Raw genomic sequence first — 19,636 nt, 5'->3', positions numbered from 1 at the left:
GCTCACTGCAAGCTCCACCTCCCAGGTTCATGCCATTCTCCTGCCTCAGCCTCCTGAGTAGCTGGGACTACAGGTGCCCGCCACCACATTCGGCTACTTTTTTTTTTTTTTTTTTGTATTTTTAGTAGAGATGGGTTTCACCATGTTAGCCAGGATGGTCTCGATCTCCTGACCTCGTGATCTGCCCGCCTCAGCCTTCCAAAGTGCTGGGATTACAGGCGTGAGCCATTGCGCCCGGCTGAGAGCTGTTTTCAAAACACAAATGCCTTGGATGGAATAACCTCCTGGGGTAGAGTCTCGACATACGTCTTACGTCAAGGTTTCCAGGGCGATCCTGATGTACAATGCATTTCTGTTGCAGAACCCCTGCTTAGAGAAAACAGGTGATTAGGAGAGCTTGCTAAATCCCCAAAATCATGTGGCAAGATGGACTATTTCCATGCTAACAAATGTGGCCAGCCATATGCCGGACTCCAATGCTTCATTATTCATAACCCCATTTTGGTTTTGGATGTGCCCTGTAACTTTAAAATCAGGCTAAACAGGGAGCTAAACCCCAGAGCTGATTTCTCTCATGGGTCCGGCTCCAGAAGACAGACAGAAAGATTTATTTGACCCTCGGAGGATTCCTTTCATTTGACTTTCTGCTTCCTGTTTGCTCCATCAGGCAATCAGTGGTCAAGGAACCAGACGAGCATAGATTAGTTTTATTCCATTACAGATGAAAGTTATTGCCACATGGTAGCTTTGAGATAAGCCAAAAAGCGATGCTCATCACCAGCAATGTGGAGCTGATGGCCAGAAGAGACTTAGTAGAAGACAGGAGTGCTCCTGACATTTTGCAGGGAAGTGAAGGTACCAGAAGACATGCCTCCGTGCCAGGAAGGAGAAAGTAAACCACAGCTGGAAACCTAAGCGGAGGAAGAATGGTAATTAATCAGTGCCTGAAAGCCATCTGCTTTCCTTGGCTGAGAGGTCTGTATCGGCAGTATTGGCTACAGATGCTTGAGAGCAGGCTGGGTACTGGAAAAGGGAGGGAACTTTCCTGTTCAGGGAAGGTATAAAGATCCGTCTTGCAGAATACAGGGGCTGTAAGAGGCAGGCTCACTCGGGCAATATTAGTAGGTTTTTGCTCCCTATCTGCAGTGGTCATAGGTTGACTTTCTTTGGTTTGAGGTTTTGTGTTATGTTTTTGTTTCACAAATTGAAATCCATTACCTGTACTTACAGTGATGCATAAAGAAATGATCACACGTGTTTTTGGTTTTTTCTTTTTTTCCAAAATGCCAATTTAAAACACAGCAGCCAGGTGCAGTGGCTCATGTCTGTAATCCTAGTACTTTGGGAAGCTGAGGCAGGAGGATCACTTCAGCCCAGGTGTTTGAGACCAGACTTGGCAACAGACCCCGTTTTGACAAAAGTATTTTTTAAAACATCAGCGAGGCACGGTTGCACACGACTGTAATCCCAGCTACTCAGGAGGCTGAGGTGGGAGGATCGCCTAAGCCCCAAAGGTCGAGGCTGCAGTGAGTTGTGATCATACCATTGCACTCCAGCCTGGGTGACAGAGGGAGATCCTGTCTCAAACTAAATAAACAGTAAACCAATTTTTTGAAAGGTATTTACCCATGGGCAAAGAGAATGACACTGGAAAAGGGAAAAAAACAGAAGCTAAGATATATATATATAAAGGGATGGGATGAGGATACAGAAAGCAGATGGGGGATTGATTTAGCTCTGACCGGAAAGGTAGTTTGTGAAGGAGTTCAGATGGGAGTGGGTGATGATAAACAGGTGAGTCCTTTGGAAGACGCCATGCTGAGCTGCTGAACCAGCAGGATCCAGCCCACTCTGAAGAGTCAGGTAACCACCCCTCTGCTCACTTTCCCATGAGCAATGGGAAATATTTGTTTTGTTTGCTGTAGAAATTGAACTGAAGATTAGGGGCACAGCTGAAGACAGAGGAGGCCTGATGCCGCAATCCAGGGTGTTACAGGGCCTGCCTGCTGAACTGTGAGGCCCCCAGCCCTCCAACTCAGCCCGGCTCCTGGAAGGTAGCTATCACGGGCACATCCCTCCCACCCCAGGGAAGAGAATGAAAGATTCTTCTTTGGGGAAACTAATCGGCTCCAGAGGAATGATCTCTGCACAATGAAAATTGAGAGTCTACCAATGGAAAAACAAAAATAAAACCCATATGCTCCTTGATATCTTACAAAGGAGCCTACAATTTGACAAATTGCACCCATATTCACCAAGCTGACGCTCGTTTTTTTAGTTCTTCAATTTTACAAGTGCGAGGACAGCCAAGGAACAAGTGAGGGTGGAATAAAGACATTTCACAGAACTCACAAACTTCTTCTCCCATGCACTGTTCTTCAAACTCCTGTAGCCTGTGCTGTGGCAAAAATAAACAAGAAACCCAACAAAGAGGAAGTCGTGGGATCCAGTGAACAAGAGTTATAATACAAAATAGCAGTGAAGGGAAGTCCTGGGATCGCAACTGTGCATCAAGCTTAGGAAGGAATGAGCCTGGATGGAGCAGGAAGATGGAGAAATACGACTGGGCATGGTGGCTTATGCCTGTAACCCCAGCACCTTGGGAGGACGAGGCGGAGGCATCACTTGAGGTCAGGAGTTCAAGACCAGCCTGGCCAACAAGGTGAAACCCCCTCTCTATTAAAAATACAAAAGTTAGCCAGGCATGGTGGCGGGTGCCTGTAGTCCCCGCTACTCAGGAGGCTGCAGTGGGAGAATCAGTTGAACCCGGGAGGTGGAGGCTGCAGTGGGTCGGGATCGCACCACTGCACTCCAACCTGGGCAGCAGAGTGAGACTCCGTCCCCTGTCCCCCGCCAAAAAAAAGGATGGAGGAATATGAAGGATGATGTTCATAAGAAAACAATGGAAGCAGAAATAATCTAATACATTTCAAGGTTTGCAAAAATAATTTCCAGGTATTTGAAAGATGATAAAGCCTTAGAGAAAAAAATAAAGATTAAGACATGTAAAGCTAATCAAATAAACAAATCAGGTAATTATTAATTACAGGAAAATATAATGAGAAAAAATACTGATACACAGCTTCTGAGACAGTCCCTAATGAGCCTGCATTCCGGTTTTCATATCCTTGTATAATCTCTTCCCATATTCAGTAGGGCTGACCATGTAACAACTACGATTTTGCAGAAATGGTGGTGTGTGAGTTTTAAAGCTAGGTTATAAAGAGAAATTGGGGCTTTCAGCTTGGTCTCTTAGATCAATTGCCCTGGAAGAAGCCAGTTCTCATGATACAATTAACGATGACACTCAAGCAGCCTTAGGGCCAGGAGCCGGACAACACCAGCATACCTTACCGACCACCAGACTGAGCCACCCTGGAAGATACTCAACAGAGTCAAGTCTTCAAGTGACTTCAGTCCCCAGTCAACACCTTGACAGTAAGTTCATGAGAGACCCCCAAACCAGAACCACCTGCTTACATCACTCCTGAATTCCTGACACACAGAAACTATGTACAATGTTTATTATTGTTTTAAGGTGCTAAGTTTTGGAGTTCATTTTGAGTATGAAGGCTTCGGTACCTGGCAGTTGAGTAAGTCATAATAAAAAAACAAAAATGTGGGTGTAAATCCAGACTATTGGTCAGGAGCTGGAAGGACTTTGAGGGCAGTGTTAGTGAAAGCCTGAAGAATATTATAGAGATTGCTAGTACAAGCCTGATGGCCATTGAGAACAACAACAACAACAAAAAATGGGAAATGTTACTTTAAAATGGAGAAAAGAGGATCCTTGTTATAAACAGCAGAAAGTTTAGCAATACTTTTACCTGTGCTAACAAGGAAAAATGGAAAACTACCTAATGAAGTAGGTAATCTAGCCGAGGAGGTTTCCTGGCAGAATGTGGATGATACCACATGTTTTCCCTTTTCTGTTGAAAATAAAATGTGAGCATAGAGAGGCCACAGAAAGACTCTTCAGCAAAAAGATAGAACTTGATAGTTTGAAAATCCCCAGCATCTCTAGATGGCAAACGATCCTAAAATTAAGAAATGGCATCTATACGAAGATAAAATCCAGGGAAGTGTCAGGAAAACATGATATAAAGATGAAGCTGAGGGTCTGGTTGTAACAAAAACAACTGTTAGAACTTCAGCTATATCTAAAGCAGTGTCTCCGGCCACTGTTTTTGTTGTTGTTGTTGTTGTTGTTTTGAGACACAGTCTCGCTCTGTCGTCCAGGCTGGAGTGCAGTGGCACGATCTCGGCTCACTGCAACCTCCGTCTCCTGGGCTCAAGCAGTTCTCCTGCCTCAGCCTTCCAAGTAGCTGGGATTACAGGCGTGTACCACCACACCCGGCTAATTTTTGTATTTTTAGTAGAGACAGGGTTTCACCGTGTTGGCCAGGCTGGTCTCGAACTCCTGACCTCAGGTAATCCACCTGCCTCAGCCTCCCAAAGTGCTGGTATTACAGGAGCCACCGCGCCCGGCCCTCAGGCTACTGTTAGTCAGACAAGGCTTCTAAGAAGGTTAAGGGCATTGTCCCTTCCTCATCTCAGCAAAAGTCCAAAGTAGAGAAGGTTTATCCAGAAGAAATTTCTGGATATGGCTTTTGTTTAATGGCATAAACCCCAATAAGATTCATGGAAGATATATAAAGATTTTATAAGCATTGTTTTGGCAAAAATACCTCCAGCTTGAACTGAAAGGAATAGAAAGAGAACAAATTATAAAGATGACTTTGGATCCCCAAACTTCTACAGGCAGAAAGCAGGCTTTTGAGAAAACATCTCAGCTGTATACAGGGGCTACCTTTGATGGAAAGGAAAGAATGATTCTGAAAGTAGAAACAAATGTTCAGTGGGCATAGCCAAGAGCCATGGAGAATCCTGCCCAGGTCTCGAGTCGTAACTAAGAAACTGTTAACTGCATCTTGCTTAAGAATTGCTATGGCCCACTGTCTCCTGTATGTCTTCTCTTTTCTTCCTTTTATTGGGAGGGTTTCTAGCAGTTTCACCAATGTATGTTGGCTGTTTCACCAATGTATGTTGGCTGCAGACAACTTGTCTCTTTGACTCACAGGTCTTCCAATTAAGAGGCACTGTGTTTGAAGAGCTATTATTAAAGAACCACCCCGAGAAGCTTTATTTTCCCCTGGACCGAATTTAGACAATGAGATACTGGACTTCTGGCTGATGCTGTCACGGGATGAGACTTTGGGGGAGCTTAGGAGGCAGGTAAGTGAACTTTGCATGCAGGAGAGATATCAATTATTGGGATTGACATTTTTTCCTTTTTAAAATTGTTCATTTTTAATCGCTGTAGATGGACAAGTTAAACATATTTATGGGGTACATGTGATATTGATACAAGCCTACAATGTGTAATGATCAAACTGGGGTAATCCCAGCAGATTGGGAGGCCAAGGTGGAAGGATCACGAGGTTAGGAGATTGAGACCTCATTGGCTAAAACAGTGAAACCCCATCTCTACTAAAAATACAAAAAATTAGCTGGGTGTGGTGGTAGGAGAATGGCATGAACCTGGGAGGTGGAGCTTGCAGTAAGCTGAGATCGCCCCACTGTACTCCAGCCTGGGCAACAGAGCAAGACTCCATCTCAAAAAATAAAAAAGTAAAAATAAAAATTGGGATATAGCCATATTGGGGGAAAGAGAAGGCAAACAGGTAGAGATATAGGAGCTAAAAACCTATGTCCCTTAACAGAGTCAGTAAACACCATCTAAAACTGATGCATGAATAGCAGAACATGCATATTATGTAGAAAATATAGAGACAAATACCAGAAGCATAACCTAAAATTGTTGAAAGGGCTTGTTTCTAGGAAAGAAAACTGGAAGTGAAAAGGGGTGGGAAAAGAAACTGATGTCAACCCCCAAGATGAAAGTTTTAGTTGTGTAAGATTTCTTTAAAACCAATGAGCTCGGCAGGGTGCAGTGGCTCATGCCTATAATCCCAGCACTTTGGGAGGCCGAGGTGGGTGGATCACGAGGTCAAGAAATCAAGACCATCCTGGCCAACATGGTGAAACCCAGTCTCTACTGAAAAATACAAAAATTTGCTGGGCATGGTGGTGCACACCTGTGGTCCCAGCTACTCGGGAGGCTGAGGCAGGAGAATCACTTGAACCCAGGAGACAGAGGTTGCAGTGAGCCAAGATCACACCACTGCACTCCAGCCTGGCGACAGAGCAAGAATCCATCAAAACAAACAAACAAACCAACAAAAAACAATGAGCTCTAAAAGAGAATGAAATAATGTCTTCTGCAGCAACTTGGATGGGGCTGGAGACCGTTTTTCTAAGTGAAGTAACTCAAGAATGGAAAACCAAATACTGTATGTTCTCACTTATAAGTGGGAGCTAAGCTATGATGATGCAAAGACATAAGAATGATACAATGGACTTTGGGGACTCCGAGGGGAAGGCTGGGGTGGGGTGGTGAGGGATAAAAGACTCCTCTTTGAGTAGAGTGTACACTGTTTGGTGACAGGTTCACTAAAATCTCAGAATCACCACTAAAAAATTTATCCATGTAACCAAAAAGCACCTGTATCCCAAAAACTCTTGCAATTAAAATTAAAATTAAAAAAACAATGAACTCATAATAATTCAATGAAAATAGGCTGGATGCAGTGGCTCATACCTGTAATCCCAGCAGTTTGGGAGGCCAAGGTGGGCAGATAACGAGGTCAGGAGATCAATACCATCCTAGCTAACACAGTGAAACCCCGTCTGTACTAAAAATACAAAAAATTAACCAGGCGTGGTGGCGGGTGCCTGTAATCCCAGCTACTTGGGAGGCTGAGGCAGGAGAATGGTGTGAACCCAGAAGGCGGAGTTCACAGTGAGCTGAGATTGTACCACTGCACTCCAGCCTGGGTGACAGAGCGAGACTCCATCTCAATAAATAAATAAATAAATAAATAAATAAAAATAAAATTTTATTTCAAGAAATAAAGACCTACCCTGTATCTGAGAGACTTGGAGTGATATTAGTGAAAGTGGGCACTGCAGTAGTGCTATAGGCAGGATGAAAAGAGAAGAGTATTTGCTTGGGAGCTGAGGTATAACCAGTTTCCACAGCCAGAGAGCAGACCTGGGGAACTTCTGGGTGAAGCGGGTGGCTCTTGGGCAGCTATGGAGTGCAAGCACAGACCTGGAGACATCTTTTGACCACAATCTCTGGCATGTCCATGGTCTTGCCTTTACATTATGGTCCTAACTGCCATCATGCCAACATGTCACCCTAAAAAGAAGCAAAGGAAACCTGTTGAGTAGACGCTGCTATTGGAACATACTTAGTAGAATTGCTGAGTGGGGACACCTGGATTCAAGCCACCTCTGCCTCTGCCACTCACGAGCCCTGAGGCCCCAGCACAGTCATCCAGCCCTCTGCTGTTCTCTGTCCTCATCCATAAAACGAGGATACTTCCCACAGGGAGTTTCTCACATGGTTGTGAAGAGAGCAAAATCGGAAAATGGGGAATCAGTTTTTTTTTTTTTTTTTGAGATAGAGTCTCACTCTGTCACTCAAGCTGGAGTGCAGTAGTGCATTCTCAGCTCACTGCAACCTCTGCCTCCCAGGTTCAAGCAATTCTTCTACCTCAGCCTCCTGAGTAGCTAGAATTACAGGGGTGTGCCATCACGCCTGGCTAGTTTTTGTATGTTTAGTAGAGACAGGGTTTCGCCATGTCGACCAGGCTGGTCTCGAACTCCTGGCCTCAAGTGATCCAGCCACCTTGGCCTCCCAAAGTGTTAGGATTACAAGCATGAGCCACTGCGCCTGGCCAGGAAGCACTTTTAAACCATTAAGTTCTGGCCGGGTGCGGTGGCTCACACCTGTAATCCCAGCACTTTGGGAGGCCGAGGCAGGCGGATCACGAGGTCAGGAGATCGAGACCATCCTGGCTAACACGGTGAAACCCCGTCTCTACTAAAAATACAAAAAAATTAGCCAGGCATGGTGGCGGGCGTCTGTAGTCCCAGCTTCTCGGGAGGCTGAGGCAGGAGAATGGCGTGAACCTGGGAGGTGGAGCTTGCAGTGAGCAGAGATCAGGCCACAGAACTCCAGCCTGGGCAACAGAGTGAGATTCTGTCTCAAAAATAATTAAATAAATAAAATAAAATAAACCATTAAGTTCTGTTCAGGTGTGGCTTCCTCTTCCCCAACTTGGGCAATGGCACCTCTGCCTCCTCTCAGGATGTGGACAAGACAAAGAAGGTGCAGCCTTCCAGACTATGAAGAAAAATGAACCATTATCACCATGACCTAGAAAATCTTCTTAAGAGTCAGAAATATCTGGAAAAGTTGTAGAGAACAGAAACCCTATCCCTCCTACAGTCAAATGAGGTGAACATAATAAGGGCTGCGAGAATTGATAAATGATCGCATTACAGCCCAGACTGTCTTACTGTGACCATATAAGTGCTTCACCTCACCTTTTTTCACCTTCATCACTTTCTCAAATAGCATTGGGTGACACAGCTTCTTAGGTTTGTCTGCCTTGTGCTCTTCCTGCTATACTTTCAGATTGGGAGGGGTGGTTATCCTCCATTTATTTACTTTCTTGCTTATGGTGCAACATAAAACAGTCACTAAGAGCAGACGCTGCGCTTTCTTGTCTTTGGAAGCTCTTCACATTAAAGAAGGAAATGGCCTGTGATGACATTGACTTGTGCACGTGTGAGCAGCCTGCGGGCATAGATTTCTTTTGTAGGCAGGTAGGTTGGGAAGATACTGTCTCTGAAATGTCTCTCCCCAACGATTCTTGTGAGGTCAGGTGGCACCAAGATCTTCTCGAGTTTGTTCGAAGTATTGAGAAGCTTTCTTCATGCCTACCGCTAATGTTGGCATTGCTAGCTCACAGCAGATGTCTAATGCTGCCTGCAAAAATACTTTTTTTTCAGACAAAACTGGGCAGGAATCATTAAAGGTACCTTAACCACCTCATTCCCAAAACAAGAAGAAGCTCATCCAAACAAAGCCCACAAATTAGCCCGATTACAGATGAGCACAAGGTGGTGGCCTTTTAATACTTCCCAAATTTATTCTTGAAATCTCCCTAAAGAGCAAAGAAGCATATTTATAAGCATGAAAGAGCTGCAATATGGTCCTTAGAGCTAGAATTCCATTAGCAATCCTGCACCTGCTATTGTACATGACCTGCATTTTTACAAAATGGAAGCTTTATGATTTGTAGGGGAAAAAAGAATCTGTTTCTTTATGTCCCAGAACACAAAGAGCCACGTGTAGGGGACTGTCAGTGGCTTTCAGAAAAGGTGGAATTCGATGTAGTCCCACTCTATCTGTGCGTTGGTCCTGATTGCTTCAGAGGTTCTCTGGAAGGCTAATGTAAGATCAGAGTACTGAACATTACACTCAGCTATACTAATTAATGAGACGGGGAAGCAAATCAGCTAACACGGGTACAATTTCTCAGTGATTAAAAAATAAGTAACTACAGACTTGAGCAGGTCATCAGATTACATCAGGTAAGTTTTGTTTGTTTTTTTTTTTCTGCAACCTATCCATGCTGCTTCACAAAAGTATGGCTTACAGAAACCATTTATATCCAAAAAGTGGTCTCAGGTCCACAAAAGGAAAGAATGATGGTGTTTGAGGTCAAAATATATGTTTTAGTTATTGACTCATTCATTTACTTAACACGTATTTTTAAAAGCCCCCTAGGGGCCGGGTGTGGTGGCTCACGCCTGTACTCCCAGCACTCTGGGAGGTCGAGGTGGGCAGATCATGAGGTCAGGAGATCGAGACCTATCCTGGCTAACACGGTGAAACCCTGTCTCTACTAAAAATACAAAAAATTAGCTAGGCGTGGTGGTGCACACATGTAGTCCCAGCTACTCAGGAGGCTGAGGCAGGGGAATCACTGGAACCTGGGAGGCGGAGGTTGCAGTGAACTGAGATCATACCACTGCACTCCAGCCTGGGCAACAGAGCGAGAGTCTGTCTCAAAAATAAATAAATAAAATACAATAAAATAAAAAGCTGCCTAGGTTCTGGGAATTTAGAGATAGTTAAGGTATGCAAAATGGTATAGTCTCTGTCTCTGTCTTACAAGGGAGAAAGATGAAGCAGGAGATGGAAAGGGAAAGATGGATGGAGAGAGAGAAAATCAGAGACCAAGGAGACAGATTTTTTTTTTTTTTTTTACATCAAGCATAGTCCTGAGAGAGAAGTGATCTGGTATAAGCCACTGGCTGCTACACAGGTTTGGTCAACTCCTTCAATCCTTTTAGGCTTCTGTGTTTCTCGTCTGTTAAAAGCTATGCTTCTTAACGGAGCAGAAGACTAATATAGTTATATGGATTCACTCAAGTTCCATGCACATCAACGTTTGACATGCCCAAGTCCTATTAGGAGAGTTCGTTCATTTAACAAATGTGCTTGTGCTTAGTTGGGCATGGTTGCTCATGCTTATAGTCCCAACAGCATTACAGAGGCACAGGTGGGAGGATCACTTGAGGCCAGGAGTTTGAGACCAGTCCGGGAAATGGAGGGACCCCATCTCTACAAAAAATGTAAGAATTACCAGACATGGAGGTGCATGCCCATAGTCCTAGCTACTGGGAGGCTGAGGCAGGAGGACTGCTTGAGCCTCGGAGGTCAAGACTGCAGTGAGCTATGATACATCACTGCACTCCAACCTGGATGACAGAGTAAGACCCAGTCTCAATAAAATCCCCAAAATAACAAAAATAACAAATACAAGCAGCCACAAGTAATGAACAGCTAGCAAGGCTATGTGTAATATCTTGAAGATAGTTATCAGGAAAAAAATCACACCGTCTCTGATCTTATAGAGTCACTAATGTCATGAAAGCATTCAAACGTGGTCTAGAGTGACTGGTGGGATTTTTGCAGGAGCAATTTAAATGGGAAGTAGCATGTAATAATGTAGTGTTCACGTTCAAGAAGAACTCCAGGGTCCAACCTAGGTCCTAATTCCAGCTCTACTGAGAGGGAAGGAAGGAAGAAACCAGTCAGGCAGGCAGTTAGGATAGGTCCTTGGTAAAACTCCTTCAAGCAGAGAATAGCCTGGAAATTAAACCGCAGGCCCTAGATAAGAAAGAGCCCGCATCCTTGAATGAAAACGCCAATTCTGTGATACAAGATGACCAAATTCCACTCCTTTTGGGCTCTTACTTTTCACCTGTTTTACATATGCCTACCTTTCTGTGACTGGCCATGGGCTGAGTCTTCATTTACATAGGGGGAATCATTACTTCAGCCCTTTATTGGTCTGGGTCCAAAGTCTCCAGCCAAACTTTCACTTCAGCCCAATTGGTTCCCAGGCCAAGCCTTCACCTCTGTCTTCAGTTGGTTCTTTACACTGTCATACCTCTTTCTGAGTGGCACTTTCTCCAAGATGGCCTGCAGACCAGTGAGCACACTCCTCCCCTTTCCAGTCCATACAAACCCTAGATTCAGCCTTATAGCTGGCAACCTTCTTTTGGGTTCCCTCTCTCTGCTTAGAGCTTTTCTGTTCCTTAATAAATCCAACTCTCCAGTGTCTGTGTGCCTTCTTGTTGGACATGGACAAGAACCCAGAGCTTGCGGGCAGTGGCAGTAAAAGACTCCCTCCCACTCGCCAAACAGGCGTAAGAAAATCAATGCTACCACAGCTCTAAAACTTGACAGCATTTACTTCTTTAAGCCTTACTTTCCTTATCTATGAGCCTGGAGCTGATAATAGTAACTTTATAGGGTTGTTCTGAGATCTAAATGAAACAATGCACATGAAAAGCTTTTCAGCTACTAGAACATAGTAGGCACCCAATACATGGCAGCTCTTGTAAATCATCTTTTAAAATCCTTCCTATTCTTAAATTTGACTCTAGTCTAACTTTATCTCTAAGGTCTACATAGAAAGTCCTCAAAGGAGAAGAGACAATAGCACAGAGCCACCTCAGCTTTGGAGGAGGCCACATTGCCACCGTATGTCTGGTGTGGACTTAAAGTTACTGTTCATTGGCTGGGCATGGAGGCTCACACCTATAATCCCAGCACTTTGGGAGGCTGAGGCGGGCGGGTCAGGAGATTGAGACCATCCTGGCCAACATGGTGAAACCCCATCTCTACTAAAAATACAAAAATTAGCTGGGTGTGATGTTGCCTGCCTGTTGTCCCAGCTACTCGGGAGGCTGAGGCAGGAGAATCACTTGAACCCGAAAGGCAGAGGTTGCAGTGAGCTGAGATTGTGCCACTACACTCTAGCCTGGGTGACAGAGAGATTCCGTCTCACAAACAACAACAAATCAAAAAAACAGGAAAGTTATTGTTCACTCTTTTCTTTTCTTTTTTTTTTTTTTTTTTTGAGATGGAGTCTCTCTGTGTCGCCCAGGCTGGAGTGCAGTGGCGGGATCTCGCCTCACCGCCAGCTCCGCCTCCTGGGTTCATGCCATTCTCCTGCCTCTCAGCCTCCTGAGTAGCTGGGACTACAGGCGCCCGTCATCACATCCAGCTAATTTTTTGTATTTTTAGTAGAGACGGGGTTTCATCATGTTAGCCAGGATGGTCTCGATCTCCTGACCTCGTGATCCGCCCGCCTCAGCCTCCCAAAGTGCTGGGATTACAGGCGTGAGCCACCGGGCCCGGCCTGTTCACTCTTTTCATACCCTGTGCAGGAAGTATGAAATAGATAAATATGTACAATTCACATCTCCAAATGTGGTGATTTATTTTCTTCTTAGTTGATTAGAGCAAGGGTCTGAGTCAAGTAATAAGATTTATATGTGATAATTGCTTTTGTTCTATACCTACCTAAGCCACTGTATATTTAGATCTCATCGTTTCCTAGTCTATGACTGACAATCCAACATTTAATTGGCTCATCTTCCAAAAAGAACGCGTGTTTTTCCTAAAAAAAACATATGTTGCTTGAAAAATAATTTTGAATGATTTATTATAACTAACATATTTTAGCTGAAATAAGGACTTTCACAAATAACCTAGAAAACACGTAGGCAAGATAGAGCAGTGAAAAACATTTTTTGCAGGACTTTACCTAAAACAATAAATCCTAAACTACAATTACAAGTATATATTATTTTCCTTTAAATTATGTAATAAAATTTATTTTTCCATGGATTTAGCCAAAACGATTTTCTTAATCGCAATCTGCTCAGACTAAAGGGAATTTTTTAAGATTAACTTTTAAGGTGCTCTTGAGATTTGCATAAATCTTTCTTAATGACAAATTCCTGCTCAGCTATTCTGCTCTCCTCTGTAATATTTGGAGTCATTCCCCTCATCTCTATCGTATTTCGTCTTTTCAGTCATCTTTAAGGGAAGTTAGGTAATGAAATCACAGCGAACTTATTCCCCTGAAATTTCCCTGAAACATTTGCCATTCTCAGAACAGATTGTTTTACAAGCATATTTTACTTCATTGCAAAAAAGCAGCAAGACAAATTTTCCTTCAAAAGAAAATAGGTTGCACGCATCTTTAACTTTTGCTTTTCAGTTAGAATAAGCAATAGCATTCTTCCAAAACACTAGACAAATAGCCCAGTGTTCTGCTGATTACATTTTGATCATTTTCTAGTGACTTACTTACGGACTTGTATTTGTGTGTACAGCAATTCAACATGCACTGATATTTACCTTGTGCCAAGTCCTGTGCTAGTGTTAAAGTGCCCAGACCAGGTTAGGAAGCCACTATCTTGGCCCCAGAGGGCTCACAGCTGGTCAGGGAGACAGAAGAAACTGCAAAAGAAGGATGCCACTCAGGCCGAGCCTTGAAGGAAGAGTAGAAGTCTACCAGGTGGAGGGGAGAAGAAATAATATTCCAAGCAGTGAAACAGCCTCTTCAAAGGTTCAAAGGTGCAAAACTGCATAATCGGTTCAGGAAATGAAGTCAGTACATGTAATAAAAAGGCAGTTATTATTCCTTGAACAAAGGTGTGACTTTGCTTGCAAATTGGTAAAAGCATAGATTGTTTATGTATCTTCTGGCTCATGTCCTAATTATGTATCATGGGCCACCTAAGTCCAGGCTTCTTTGCCCTTCAGCACCAAACAGCTGGCTCTGATCACCATCCACTTCAGTCTCAGGGAAACCTTCTTGCAAAAATTTCCCATGCTCATAAAGATAGAAGTAATCTATCCACTTTTAGGCAGTGGGAACAGAATATAAAGAAAGGTAGGGCTGGGAACGGTGGCTCATGCCTGTAATCCCAGCACTTTGGGAGGTCAAGGTGGGTGAATTACCTGAGTCCAGGAGTTCGAGACCAGCCTGGTCAACATGGTGAAATCCCATCTCTACTAAAATACAAAAATTAGCCAGGCACGGTGGTGTGCACCTGTGGTCCCAGCTACTTAGGAGGCTGAGGCAAGACAATCACTGGAGCCTGGGAGGCAGAGGTTGCAGTGAGCCAAGATTGCGCCATTGTACTCCAGCCTGGGGGACAGAGCAAGACTCTGTCTCAAAAACCAAAATAAAATAAAATCCCGAGTTCCATCTTATAGGTTGAGGTTATCAGTTCCTGAGACTGTATTTTAATGTTATAACCACTTAACCTTAAGGCTCTATATGTTGGCATTTACATGGCTAAGCTTCAAGTCATGTTTGTGCCTTCCCACCTTCCTCCTTCAGTGTTTTCCTGTGTGAATTTTCTGAAAAGCCCCCATCATGATTCCTCTGTAGTTGGGAACTTGATCTCACCCTCCTTTGTATTCACTTTAAAGACCTCTGAAACTCAGTAGGTATTCTCCAAGCAAACAAGCTCTTCCTTTTCTTCATGAGATGCAAGCCAGGCCCACCCAATTGATCATTCACATATCTTAAACTGTGCTTCACAAATCAACATTTAAATATTCCCTTTGGCATAGCCAGTCTTTCTCTCACCTCTCAAGTCCCAGTAGAAAAATAATACCTATATTTCCAAGTCCTTTGCTGCTGTATTATTGTAGCAATAATCATGGTAACAGGCAGCATTTATTGGCCCCTACTATATATTCACAAGTGAAATAAACACTCCACAAATATCAATTCATGTAATATTGAAGTGGCATCATTGTCTGGGATAAATACTTGGAGTTCATCGTCTCACACCAAGGGAATCAAGGAGGCAGACACAAGAAGTAGGTTTAGGAACAGAGGTTTAATAGGCAAAAGATAGAGAAAGGAGAAGAGCTGTCTCTTCTGTGAGAGAGACAGGGGCGCCTGAGTGGGACCTCTGGCCTGTGGCGGAGTGCACTGAATTTTATAGACAGGCTTGAGAAGGTGGTATCTGATTTACATACGGCTCACAGACTGGTTGGACCAAGTGTGACATTTACATAGTACAAGAGGAAGCTGGCCACCCCACCCTAATCTTACTATGCAAATGGAGTCTTTGCCTGGCTCAGGCCATGTTGTCTCCTCCCTACTGTACACTTGGCTGGAAAGGAGAACGGAAGATGGAGCCGCCATTTTGAACATGCCTAGTCCCAGGCAGCCTTTTCCTCATGGCACAGCTGTCAGCATTCACCCATGTGAGCTTCCAGCTTGCTTGTCTATGTCTGCAGCTTGATTTTACAGGCTGCTCTTTGTTAGAAAAGAAAATGATTTGGGGGCTGCTTTTCATTAAAAGGAAAATCTTACTGAGGTCTTCCTTACCCTCACTATCTGCCTAAATAATTCCTTTTTAACTCATCTATCAGTATTAATAAGAGCCCTGTAAGATAGGTATTATTTTTATTTTACAAATAAACTGATGCTTGAAGGTTAAATAATCCGCCTGAGATGATGCAGCTAGGAAGTGCTAGAATAAGGATTCAAGCTCAACCTTTTCTTAATATAAGACCCATGTTATTAGCCATTAGATTCTGCTGTCCAGCCTAAAGATGCTTCAGAACACCAATCTGAATCTTTTGCATGGCGGATCAAAGTACTATCCCCAGCTTCGCACCCCTCCCTATATCCATGTGCCTCATAATAGTTCAGCATGTTCTTTCTTTTTTATTATTATTTTTTATTTTTTAAAAAAATATTTTCTTCAGTATGTTCTTTCTGTTCCTTGATTTTGGGGCTTAGCCGTGTGCCTTGCTTGGCCAATGAAATGTGGGCAGAAGTGATGGCTTAGATCCTGTGTTAGTTTCCTGGGACTGCCATCACAAATTACTACACATTTAGTGGCTTAAAACAACAGAAATGGGCCGGGTGCAGTGGCTCACACCTGTAATCCCAGCACTTCAGGAGGCCGAGGCGAGTGGATCATCTGTCAGGAGTTCGAGACCAGCCTGGCCAACGTGAAGCCCCGCCTCTATTAAAAATGAAAAAAAAAAAAAAATTAGCTGGGATGGTGGTGGGTGCCTGTAATCCTAGCTGCTCAGGAGGCTGAGGCAGGAGAATCACTTGAACCTGGGAGGCAGAGGTTGCAGTGAGCCAAGATCGTGCCATTGCACTCCAGCCTGGGCAAAAAGAGTGAAACTCTGTCTCAAAAATAAAACAAAGAAACGAAAAAACCAGAAACGTATTCTCTCATGGTGGTTTTGGAGGCCAGAAATCCAAAATAAAGCCTTTGGTAGGGTTGGTTTCTTCTTGCAGGCTCAGAGAGAGAATCTGTTCCACATTTGTCTCCTGGCTTCTGATGGTTGCAGGCAATACTTGGTGCCTCTTGGTTGTCAGTTATCTGTCATCTCTGCTTTCACTGTCCCCAGACATTCTCCCTGGGTGTTTGTGTCCACATTTCCCTCGTTTTATAAGGACACCAGTCACTGGATTTCAATCCACCCCGGGTATGACTTCACCCTAACTTCATTACATCTGCAAAGACCCTATTCCAAATTAGGTCACAGCCACAGGTAGGAGGTAGGCAGAGATTAGGACTTTGACATATCTTTTTGGGCCACACAGTTCAACCCACAACAAGCTCTAAAAGGCATTTGGTTTTTTGCTTGGCCTCTTGTACTTGTGCCATCACCAGGAAAAGAGCTCCTCTGGGGGAACTGTTGACCTGCAGCCCAAGGACAAAGACCCAGGGAGCAGGAACTTCCTCAGCCAGATGGGCCTGCAGCTTAAAGCTGAGCCATTGGGCTGAGTCTAGCCTCTGTGAGCCACCTCCATGTGACCCACAGCCCATGAGAATGCAAGATGGTTGTTGTAATCCACTGTGCTTCGGGGTGGTTTGTTGTGAGGCATTTTTGCAGCAATACCTAATCGATGCAGTAAGTATTCCTGTAAGAGGCTGGGCGTGGTGTTTCGCACCTGTAATCCCAGCACTTTGGGAGGCCGAGGTGGATGGATTGCTTGAGCTCAAAAGTTCAAGACCAGCTTGGGCAACATGGCAAACCCTGTCTCTACTAAAAATACAAAAACTAGCTGGGCACGGTGGCACACACCTGTAGCCCCAGCTACTCGAGAGTCGGAAGTGGGAGCATCACCTGAGCCCAGGAGGTTGAGGCTACAGTGAGCAGTGATCATGCCACTGCAACGTAACCTGGTGGACAGAGCAAGACCTGGTCTCAAAAATAATAAATTAATAAATAATAAGTATTCCTATAAGAAATAACTAATTAACAGATACAATGTGAAGAGAAAAATTAACCCACAATGGCAACAAAAGCCATAAAATACCTAGTTTTATTACCCTTCAGCAGCTCTTGAACATGTGAACTGAAATGTTATTTATGGAAGACATATTATTACATTATTTTCTTTCTTCTTTTCCTTTTTTTTCTGTGAGATGGGATTTCACTCCTTCACCCAGGCTGGAGTGCAGTGATGCAATCATGGCTCACTGCAGCCTCGACCTCCCAGGCTCAAGTGATCTCCTCCCATCTCAGCCTCTTGAGTAGCTGGGATTATAGGTGCGGGCCACCATGCCCACTAGTTTTTTATTTTGTAGAGATGGAGTCTCCCTATGTTGCCCAGCCTAGTCTCGAACTCCTGGGCTCAAGCAGTCCTCCTGCCTCAGCCTCCCAAAGTACTGGGATTACATGCGTGGGCCACTGTACCTGACCTACACCTTATTTTCTAATTAAAAAATTATTTAGAACTCAGCTGAAGATTCCTTCAAGAAACAATGTGAACCTGATTGTGGAGAGTAAGAAGGAATTCAGAGAAAAAAGGAGCTAGAGATGTCAAACAAAATGTCTCTGCCCTCAAGTGGCTCACAATCTATTAGCTGAGCCTAGGAACTTCTGTGAGTGAATGGGATATAGAATATCCCACTAGAACTATGTCTAGATATTTATTTCTTGCCCCACAAAGGCATTTTTGAAAAAGCACAGCAGTTGGCTAGGCGCGGTGGCTCATGCCTGTAATCCCAGCACTTTGGGAGGCTGAGGCAGGTGGTCACGAGGTTACGAGATCAAGACCATCCTGGCTAACATGGTGAAACCGTGTCTCTACTAAAAATACAAAAAATTAGCCGGGCATGGTGGCGGATGCCTGTATTCCCAGTTACTTGGGAGGCTGAGGCAGGAGGATGGCGTGAACCCGGGAGGTGGAGCTTACAGTGAGCTGAGATCGCGCCACTGCACTCAAGCCTGGGAGACAGAGTGGGACTCTGTCTCAAAAAAAAGATAAAAAAAATAAAAAAATAAAAATAAAAATAAAAAAAGAAAAGAAAAGAAAAAGAAAAGAAAGGAGAGAAAAAGCACAGCAGTTGCAGAGAAGTCCAGCTATTTCACGAGGAAGAAGAACAAGCACACAAATAACTAATAGCCAAACATAAATGTCTACGCTTTTCCTTTGGATGGGCCGTGGGCCGCGTTCCAGCTAACAGGGTTCTTTCAGCTCTCATCTCTTTCCGCCCTTTCCTTTCCTCCTGTGTTCCGATCCTCACTACCCCCAGGCATCATCAAAAAGGGTTTTTCATGCTGATAATTAGACTTGATGTATTTATGGAGCTCTGTTTTCCCAGAGGATCATCCCATCTGAGGCCGACATCCCTTTGAAAGTCTAGAGAATGTGAAGCTTGGAAGAGCTAAACAGTTCCCAGAGAACAGAACCTCAGGGAATTAAACTTCAGGATGATTTTAAGATCATTAGTGCTCTTGTCCTCCATGTGCAAAGAGTATGTCTTTGGAAAAATTTTGGTGGCAAAAGTCATTAATGAATCTATATAACACCCTACTTGACCAAATTTTTAACTTGGATCCAGTATTTAACTTGCTGTTTTCATCTCTATTAGATTTGTGGTTTGCAGAAGTTTGGACTACTTTACCCCATAACAAAAAAGGAGTCACATACACACACTGTAAGATGTTGAAGTCTGAGTCACTTGAGCTATCTTTTTATTGCACAAAGCTCCTCAGCGATGTTGCATGAATCATTGTTCAACACTGAGAAGTTCTAATTCAGTAAACAAAATGCAATCAAAAGTTCATCTTTAGCTACCAATTATGCAATTTGAAAATGACATGTACTCACAGCATTCAGTCGCTTCATAGCTCCACAAAAACCACCTTAGGACAATTTGTTCTGTTAAATGAGTAGCTAGAAAAGTTACACATTATGCCAGGCATAATCTTCTTGTTTCTCTGGCAGACAGCTACCTAGGAAATAAACTCTGTACTGTTGTTTATTGCTTGAGAATTTGTTTCTGTAGGAGGACAGGTGCATTCACCATGCCACTGAGGGATGGATGAAAGGAAATAAAGGAGAGCTTA

General features: G+C 43.8%; 1 long non-coding RNA gene across 1 annotated transcript; it reads right to left on the bottom strand.

Moving 5' to 3' along the window:
• Nucleotides 1–692: 692 nt before the first annotated feature.
• LOC144330693 (uncharacterized) lies at nt 693–19,437 on the bottom strand. Its single transcript, XR_013397072.1, has 3 exons — nt 19,398–19,437; nt 16,198–16,284; nt 693–911 (listed from the first exon to the last, which is right to left on the bottom strand). It is a non-coding gene; the product is annotated as an uncharacterized LOC144330693 (long non-coding RNA).
• Nucleotides 19,438–19,636: the final 199 nt, after the last annotated feature.

This window comes from Macaca mulatta, chromosome 8 (assembly GCF_049350105.2).
Source record: "Macaca mulatta isolate MMU2019108-1 chromosome 8, T2T-MMU8v2.0, whole genome shotgun sequence".
NCBI classification, from domain to species: domain Eukaryota; kingdom Metazoa; phylum Chordata; class Mammalia; order Primates; family Cercopithecidae; genus Macaca; species Macaca mulatta.
Note: the sequence above shows the minus strand (reverse complement) of the source record. Positions and strands in the feature narration are given on the sequence as shown.